The sequence below is a fragment of the Artemia franciscana genome, chromosome 13 (genome assembly GCF_032884065.1).
Source record: "Artemia franciscana chromosome 13, ASM3288406v1, whole genome shotgun sequence".
NCBI classification, from domain to species: Eukaryota; Metazoa; Arthropoda; class Branchiopoda; order Anostraca; family Artemiidae; genus Artemia; species Artemia franciscana.
In genome coordinates this window covers 19,687,916-19,697,438 of record NC_088875.1, presented here as the reverse complement: position 1 = coordinate 19,697,438, position 9,523 = coordinate 19,687,916, and the positions used below count along the sequence as shown (strand labels likewise).

The 9,523-nt window shown below is 33.4% G+C and overlaps 1 protein-coding gene across 2 annotated transcripts in view; it reads right to left on the bottom strand.

Annotated features, from left to right (window-relative positions):
- The window catches only part of LOC136034627 (glucose-6-phosphate exchanger SLC37A4-like), an 85,434-nt gene that overhangs the window by 59,271 nt on the left and 16,640 nt on the right, over positions 1-9,523 (bottom strand). The gene's annotated exons all lie outside the window — the stretch shown is intronic.

Sequence of the window (9,523 nt, the reverse complement as noted above, 5' to 3'; positions counted from 1 at the left end):
AATTGTTGACATAAGGTTAGTTATTGAGTAAAAATAGGTTAGTATGGTTTAACTTGGAACTTGTAAGCTATGTAGATGAAACTTTCGAAAATGAATTAAAATTTAAGTCCGGGTCTGGGGTGGTGTGTTCAAGCCTTTTATCAAGTCCTTCCCTACTTTTAGTCCTTTAAAGTGCTGAAACCCAACACAGAAAATAGACGAAGGGGATAGTTTTGCTTGCCTGTGTAGGATTACTAGCAAAGAAAGTTGACCCACCGATGATTCAAAAAGGAGATGAAAAAGAATAAGTGTTTTGTAGTTGAAAAATTTCGAACAAATAAAAGATTAGGAGCATTACTAAGATTAGGCTAATAGAAACAAGGTAAAACTTATGGTTTTCAAACATTTGTTTTTCGGAAAGGTGAGGCAGATGTGCTATAAGTTTTCCACAGAGAATTTTCTAAGAATAAGTACAACACTACATTAAACAGAAGCAGTGCATAAAATGTGATTTGATCACAGTGTCAAGTATTAATACAGGTTCAGATTCCAATTTTACGTCTTGGAGTTTATCTCTTGTAGACTAGAGTGTTTCTCAGAATTTTAGACAGATTTCAAGCCTTTTCTTTCAGACATAGAAAAGTCCTTCCTTAGTCCTAATTTGAATTGCACATCCGTTTCTGAAACTGAAATCTTCCTGACACAGAAACTTCTATACCCAGGATCGAGGGGAAAGGGGGCTTTGAAAAAATCTTCCCCTTCGTCAGTTTTGACCATATACCGATTCATGAAAGTTTTACAAGCTGAAGGAAATAAAAAGACTTCAATCCAATGCATCAGAACTTCATCAGAGCATTCGAAAAAAAATTATTCAGAAAAAGAATAGGGACGGCGAGGCTCTTAATGAGAATGATTTTGCAAAACAAAAAAGAAGGGAAAATGTTCACCTCCCTGACATTTCCCCGGAAGGCTTCCAGAAAAAAAGCTGATATTGTGATCATGTACTTATGTAGATTTTATTTTGGAAAGGTTGGGGCTACAACTTGGAAAAAAAATGAAAATTAAGCAAGTCACGAGGAAAGCAAGCAACTATTGCAAAAATTGTGTAACATTTCTTTTCTTCAAGAGTATAGTAAACGGTGATTGATATGGGTCACCTAAAGTTCAAAATATTCTTGTATGTTTTTAAAAAGGTGTTATTTGGTCGTGATTAGGCTTAATAGATTTAAGAGATAGATGCCCGCCCCCTAGACAAACATGCTTCCCTTCCATTGTTAAAACTACTAACGAATTCTATTCATAAAATAAGGTTTCTGAACTTATGTTTTTCGTAATTTTCCGAGCGCTATTTTTTATAAGTAGCCTCAAATGATCGTGTTGATGGAAAAACAGCAGGAAATCTCCCCCTTTGAGTTTTTCTCTATGAAAAAGTTCGCTACGTATATTCGCCGAGAGTCCAACACGTAGCAAGTACTGGCTACGTACCTTTGGTTTTTTTACCTTAAAGAAAAACTTAATTTTTGTAGGAAATTATAGTATATATGTTCTGCTTTTTTTTTTAGAAAACTTTTATAAATGTTTTCTTTTTTTAAATTTAATTTACGTTATCTTTCTTTAAATAAAACTTTTTGCCATATTGTCCTCTTTCAAACTTCATTCAGTGACGAAAGCGGGTTATCTTTTAGATGATTTTAAACAATTCATTTTGAATGTACAATTTTAAGGACATATCAACAACTAGCTGTTGGGGCGGCGCTTCGCGCCTCCAGCAAGCCCCCCCCCCCGCGCGCGTAAGTCGTTACGCGCCATATTAGTTACGCGCCATTGTAGTTGTGTCCCTGTGTCCCACCTGTGAATATAGATAGATATATATATATATATATATATATATATATATATATATATATATATATATATATATATATATATATATATATATATATATATATATATGGTTCATGTTGAACCATATTTATATTCGTAAAATATGCGAATATACAACATTCTTCGCTGTCCCATTGTCTGTGCATATAAATAGATTGTCAGGTTTACCGACTCTTGAACATGAAACATATAATTGTCCATGGGAAAAACAATCCGTATTCAGATATATACCTCATGATTCTAATGATTGCCCTTGAGCTTTTTTGATGGTGATTGCTAATCGAACATTCCCTGTGTCGCCGTCGTCATTTATATATCCCCCTATGCCTCCCGGCGTCCCCGTTGTAGTTGTGTCCCTGTGTCCCGGTCGTCATTTATATTCCCTGTGTCCCGGTTGTCATTTGTGTCCCGGTGTCCCGGTCTGTATATACATTCGTTTTTGAATTGGTATATGATGAAATAAATTTTTGTGTTTTTCCCCTTTTTTTCTTTTTAGTTTTTTTTTGGTTTTTACCTTTTTTTTAATTTTTTTAGTTTATTTCTTTTTTCTTTTTATTTTTTTTTGGAGTTTTTACCTTTTTAGTTTTTATTTTTATTTTTTTTAGTTTTGTTTTTCTCTTTTATTTTTCAGTTTTTTCCTTTTTTTTATTTTTTCCTCGGCATGCTTTCTTTTCTTTCTTTCTCTATCAGCCGCAAGTTTTTTGGCATAGAATTTTTGAGCAGCTTCCTCGGCTGTTGCCATTGTAGGTTCTTCAGTCATTTTACAATTAAACATTTTTCCGTCCACGATCTTCTTACAATTAAAAATTTGTCTTTTGAGCAGCTTCCTCGGCTGTTGCCATTGTAGGTTCTTCAGTCATTTTACAATTAAACATTTTTCTGTCCACGATCTTCTTACAATTAAAAATTTGTCTTTGAACGATTTTCTTAAATACCTTTGATGACGTCATCGTCATGACAAACATGACGACAACTAACTTCATGACGACATGACATGATGACATGACGTCAGTAGACAGACACACAGACAAACAACTTATTTATATATATATATATATATATAGATTAGTTCAGTCGATTTAACAAGAAAAAAAACTTAAAACATTCTTCAGAAAGGATTTTTACTCTGTTCTAAAGAGGAAAAAATTCCCGAATAATCTATATATATAAAAATAAGTTGTCTGTGGGTTATGTCTGTCGAGTGACGTCATGTCGTCATGTTTGTTATGACGATGCCGTCATTAAAGGTATTAAATTAATGTTCGATTAGCAATCACCATCAAAAAAGCTCAAGGGCAATCATTAGAATCATGAGGTATATATCTGAATACGGATTGTTTTTCCCATGGACAATTATATGTTTCATGTTCAAGAGTCGGTAAACCTGACAATCTATTTATATGCACAGACAATGGGACAGCGAAGAATGTTGTATATTCGCAAGTTTTACGTAGTTAAAAACATATATATATATATATATATATATATATCTATCTATATTCACAGGTGGGACACAACTACAATGGCGCGTAACTAATATGGCGCGTAACGACTTACGCGCGCGGGGGGGGCTTGGTGGAGGCGCGAAGCGCCGCCCCAACAGCTAGTTGTTGATATGTCCTTAAAATTGTACATTCAAAATGAATTGTTTAAAACCATCTAAAAGATAACCCGCTTTCGTCACTGAATGAAGTTTGAAAGAGGACAATATGGCAAAAAGTTTTATTTAAAGAAAGATAACGTAAATTAAATTTAAAAAAAGAAAACATTTATAAAAGTTTTCTAAAAAAAAAAAAGCAGAACATATATACTATAATTTCCTACATAAATTAAGTTTTTCTTTAAGGTAAAAAAACCAAAGGTACGTAGCCAGTACTTGCTACGTGTTGGACTCTCGGCGAATATACGTAGCGAACTTTTTCATAGAGAAAAACTCAAAGGGGGAGATTTCCTGCTGTTTTTCCATCAACACGATCATTTGAGGCTACTTATAAAAAATAGCGCTCGGAAAATTACGAAAAACATAAGTTCAGAAACCTTATTTTATGAATAGAATTCGTTAGTAGTTTTAACAATGGAAGGGAAGCATGTTTGTCTAGGGGGCGGGCATCTATCTCTTAAATCTATTAAGCCTAATCCCGACCAAATAACACCTTTTTAAAAACATACAAGAATATTTTGAACTTTAGGTGACCCATATATTACCGTTTACTATACTCTTGAAGAAAAGAAATGTTACACAATTTTTGCAATAGTTGCTTGCTTTCCTCGTGACTTGCTTAATTTTCATTTTTTTTCCAAGTTGTAGCCCCAACCTTTCCAAAATAAAATCTACATAAGTACATGATCACAATATCAGCTTTTTTTCTGGAAGCCTTCCGGGGAAATGTCAGGGAGGTGAACATTTTCCCTTCTTTTTTGTTTTGCAAAATCATTCTCATTAAGAGCCTCGCCGTCCCTATTCTTTTTCTGAATAATTTTTTTTCGAATGCTCTGATGAAGTTCTGATGCATTGGATTGAAGTTTTTTTATTTCCTTCAGCTTGTAAAACTTTCATGAATCGGTATATGGTCAAAACTGACGAAGGGGAAGATTTTTTCAAAGCCCCCTTCCCCCTCGATCCTGGGTATAGAAGTTTCTGTGTCAGGAAGATTTCAGTTTCAGAAACGGATGTGCAATTCAAATTAGGACTAAGGAAGGACTTTTCTATGTCTGAAAGAAAAGGCTTGAAATCTGTCTAAAATTCTGAGAAACACTCTACAGTCTACAAGAGATAAACTCCAAGACGTAAAATTGGAATCTGAACCTGTATTAATACTTGACACTGTGATCAAATCACATTTTATGCACTGCTTCTGTTTAATGTAGTGTTGTACTTATTCTTAGAAAATTCTCTGTGGAAAACTTATAGCACATCTGCCTCACCTTTCCGAAAAACAAACGTTTGAAAACCATAAGTTTTACCTTGTTTCTATTAGCCTAATCTTAGTAATGCTCCTAATCTTTTATTTGTTCGAAATTTTTCAACTACAAAACACTTATTCTTTTTCATCTCCTTTTTGAATCATCGGTGGGTCAACTTTCTTTGCTAGTAATCCTACACAGGCAAGCAAAACTATCCCCTTCGTCTATTTTCTGTGTTGGGTTTCAGCACTTTAAAGGACTATATTAATCACCTGGTTCTAATAAAATTACTTGGTGTGTTTTCACATGACGATTCAATTGATTTTTGCGTTATTCGTGAACAAGTTCAATTCGTCATCAGCAGTTCATTAATAATATAGCCATTACCATGCATGTATTTTTTCCCTCCTCAAGATGGTAAAAAACGGATTTATTGCAATGCGTTTGCAGTCTATTCTTTATTCTAAGTTAACTCATATGTAGGCTACAAGTTATCAAGGTTCTCTTAAAAAAGCGTGTTAAAAATGAGATTCCCAAAACAATATAGTCTAACTCATTTTTGACATTGGATATGTTTTAAGAGTAGATGACATACAACATTTTATTCTAAAGAAATATGTCCTAATTTTAGAAAACGAAAAGTTAATATAGCTCGGAGCTCAAAAATTAAGGGGGTAATTTTTTTTTAACTTTTTCCATCCGTTTTGCCTCTTCAGGCAACTAAAGAACAAAAAAAAACAATTCAAGAACGCAGAATAAAATTTTGTTTAGAAAACCAATTGCCTGAATGGGAATCACCATTATTTTGACGTGGCGATGAAGGAGAACTTTTCTTGTAATTATGTAAAGGGCAGGAACTACAGAAAAACCATTTTAGACATAATTCTTAACAATTCTTCTGATTTTGAATATACTAAAATATTCTTAAGATTTCAATGCAGCTTAGTCATGCCCTGGGCATACCTATGATTGTAAATGCATAAAAAAACATAAGGAATAGCGACCACACCTTTTCAATTTGTCGGAAGCCCTCCATTTGCAAACCCCAATGCAGCTGGATTTGGCGTCTCGACTTACCATTTAGTTCATGTTTATAGTGACCATTCTACTTCTTTGAAATTTGAATAGGCATACCAGAGTTGACAAAAGAGAAAAAAAATATCTTTGGAGCCTTGGACACAAGATTTGCTTCGTCTTTTTAAAGAATCTTGGCAATTCAATATTATTTCCAAGAAGTCATTAGAAAGAGTGAAGAAACAATTAGATTTATTTCAGAGTTTTAGTGTTACTCCAAGTGATCAAGCACCAAGGTGGCTAATATTGAATTTGTAAATATTTGCTTGATCTGGATTAGCAACGGGACAGTCCCAACAATAGCGTGTTCAAATTCGTATTTTAGCCAGGGCCTTTGAAAAGAAATCATTGATTTTTGATCGCAAATCAAATATTCCATTGAAATCGAATAAAACTAAGCGGGCCATTTCTTTTCGTACACATGAAACAAAATATATGGTTTTTATAAAAAAAAATCCTTTCTTTAAATTTATATCTAATGTTAACTAGTTCTTTACTCTTTGATTAGCAAACATACATATATATATATATATATATATATATATATATATATATATATATATATATATATATATATATATATATATCTATATATATAAAAATAAGTTGTCTGTGTGTGGATCTGTGTGTGGATCAGGTGACGTCATGTTTGTCCGCATATGACGTCTGAATTATTTCACACTAATACAAAAGAAGAAAAAAACTAAAAAAGGTAAAAACTACAAAAAAAAACTAAAAAGAAAAAAAAAACTAAAAAAGCTAAAAAACTAAAAAAAACTAAAAAAAGGTAAAAATCTAATAACTAAAAAAAACTGAAAAAAATAAAAAAAGGCAAAAATTAAAAAAAAACTAAAAACTAATAAAAAAACTAAAAAAGCTAAAAAACTAAAAAAACTAAAAAAACTAAAAAAAGGTAAAAAACAAAAAAAAACTAAAAACTAAAAAAGAAAAAAACTAAAAAAAAGGAAAAAACTGAAAAATAAAAGAGAAAAAGAAAACTAAAAAAATATGAATAAATATATATAAAAATAAGTTGTTTGTGGGTTATGTCTGTCTGTCTGTCTGTCGAGTGACGTCGTGTTTGTCCGCATATGACGTCTGAATTATTTCACACTAATACAAAAGAAGAAAAAAAACTAAAAAAGGTAAAAACTACAAAAAAAACTAAAAAGAAAAAAAACTAAAAAAGCTAAAAAACTAAAAAAAAACTAAAAAAAGGTAAAAAACTAAAAAAAACTGAAAAAACTAAAAAAAGGCAAAAACTAAAAAAAAACTAAAAACTAATAAAAAAACTAAAAAAGCTAAAAAACTAAAAAAACTAAAAAAACTAAAAAAAGGTAAAAAACAAAAAAAAACTAAAAACTAAAAAAGAAAAAACTAAAAAAAAGGAAAAAACTGAAAAATAAGAGAAAAAGAAAACTAAAAAAATATTAATAAATATAAAAAATATAAATATAAATATAATATAAATTAGCAATCAACAAAGCACCGAGACACAAATGACGACCGGGACACAGGGAGTATAAATGACGACCAGGACATAAGTAAAAAAAAAAACTAAAAAAACTAAAAAAATGGTAAAAACTACAAAAAAACTAAAAACTAATAAAAAAACTAAAAAATCTAAAAATCTAAATAAACTAAAAAAGAAAAAAAAGAAAAAAGGAAAAAAATAAAGGAGAAAAACAAAACTAAAAAACGAATGTATATACAGACCGGGACACCGGGATACAAATGACGACCGGGACACAGGGAATATAAATGACGACCGGGACACAGGGACACAACTACAATGGGGACGCCGGGGGGCACAGGGGGATATAAATGACGACCGGGACACCGGGACACAAGGAATATAAATGACGCCCGGGACACTCAAAGAGAAATCACAGACTGGAACACCGGGACACAAATGACGACCGGGACACAGGGAATATAAATGACGACCGGGACACAGGGACATAACTACAAAGGGGACGCCGGGGTGCACAGGGGGATATATAAATGACGATGGCGACTCAGGGAATGGTCGATTAGCAATCACCATCAACAAAGCTCAAGGGCAATCATTAGAATCATGAGGTATAGATCTGAATACGGATTGTTTTCCCATGGACCATTATATGTTGCATGTTCAAGAGTCGGTAAACCTGACAATCTATTTATATGCACAGACAATGGGACAGCAAAGAATGTTGTATATTCGCAAGTTTTACGTAGTTAAAAACATATATATATATATATATATATATATATATATATATATATATATATATATATATATATATATCTATATTCACAGGTGGGACATAGGGACACAACTACAATGGCGCGTAACTAATATGGCGCGTAACGACTTACGCGCGCGGGGGGGCTTGGGGGGGGCGCGAAGCGCCCCCACCAACTAGGTGTTGGGGTGGCGCGAAGCGCCACCCCAACAGCTAGTATATATATATATATATATACTAGCTGTTGGGGTGGTGCTTCGCGCCACCCCAACACCTAGTTGGTGGGGCGCTTCGCGCCCCCCCAAGCCCCCCCGCGCGCGTAAGTCGTTACGCGCCATTGTAGTTGTGTCCCTGTGTCCCACCTGTGAATATAGATAGATTTATATATGTGTTTCAAACTACGTAAAAATTGCGAATATACAACATTTTTGGCTTTCCCACTACTGGAAGCTTTCCGTTTCCAATTGCCAGCAATTGATCTGAAAATGTTTGACCAGAATCATCGTTTTGCAATCGGACACGCATATTTGTAGTTAATTTTAATATTTTTACGTGTGCCCATAAATTAGAATTTTTCAGGCAAGCATTCATTTCGTCTGCAGGAGTTAAACTACGTAAAAATTGCGAATATACAACATTCTTGGCTTTCCCATTGTCTGTGCATATACAAAGCCGTATGCACTAATAATGACGTCATATGCAAACGCTCTTTTTACAAACAAACAAACATGCATACACACAACTCGTTTTTATATAAATAGATAGATAGATGGATACAATACAAATTAACTGCGTAAAACATGCGAATATACAACATTCTTCGCTGTCCAATTGTCGCTGCATATAAATAGATTGTCAGGTTTACCGACCCTCGAACATGCAACGTACAATTGTCCATGGGAAAAACAATCAGTATTAAGATCTATACCACATTTTTCTAATGATTGACATTGAGCTTTGTTAATGGTGATTGCAAATGCTAATCGAATTGGGAATTGCAATCTTTTAAATTGAAAAGGCAGATCCGTTGGAATCATGGGAATGCGAGGAATAAGAACAGCCTTACCCTCAAAATGCCCTGTCAAGATTGTCGCCTTTATTAGGCTTTCCATTGTTTTTTTTACGGCAAGTCGCGTGCCATTGCAAAGCTTTGGTGGGTCGCCTATTTTTAGTTGTAGCACGTGTGGTGGAAACCCTGAAAGATATATGGAATTTAAAAATTCAGATGGATAATTAACCGCTTCATTTGGTTCCAAAACTGTGTCGACTGACTTGCAAAGGACTGCCTGGTCTCGAATCTTGGTCAAAACAATATTGTTGATTTCGTGGACGTCTATATTTTTGGGTGCGAGAATCGCTCTTTCACTTAGCCATTTATTATTTTTATAATTTTTTAGAATATTCGGAAATACTTTTTCAATCAATTCATTTTTGGACGTCACTAAACTACAGAA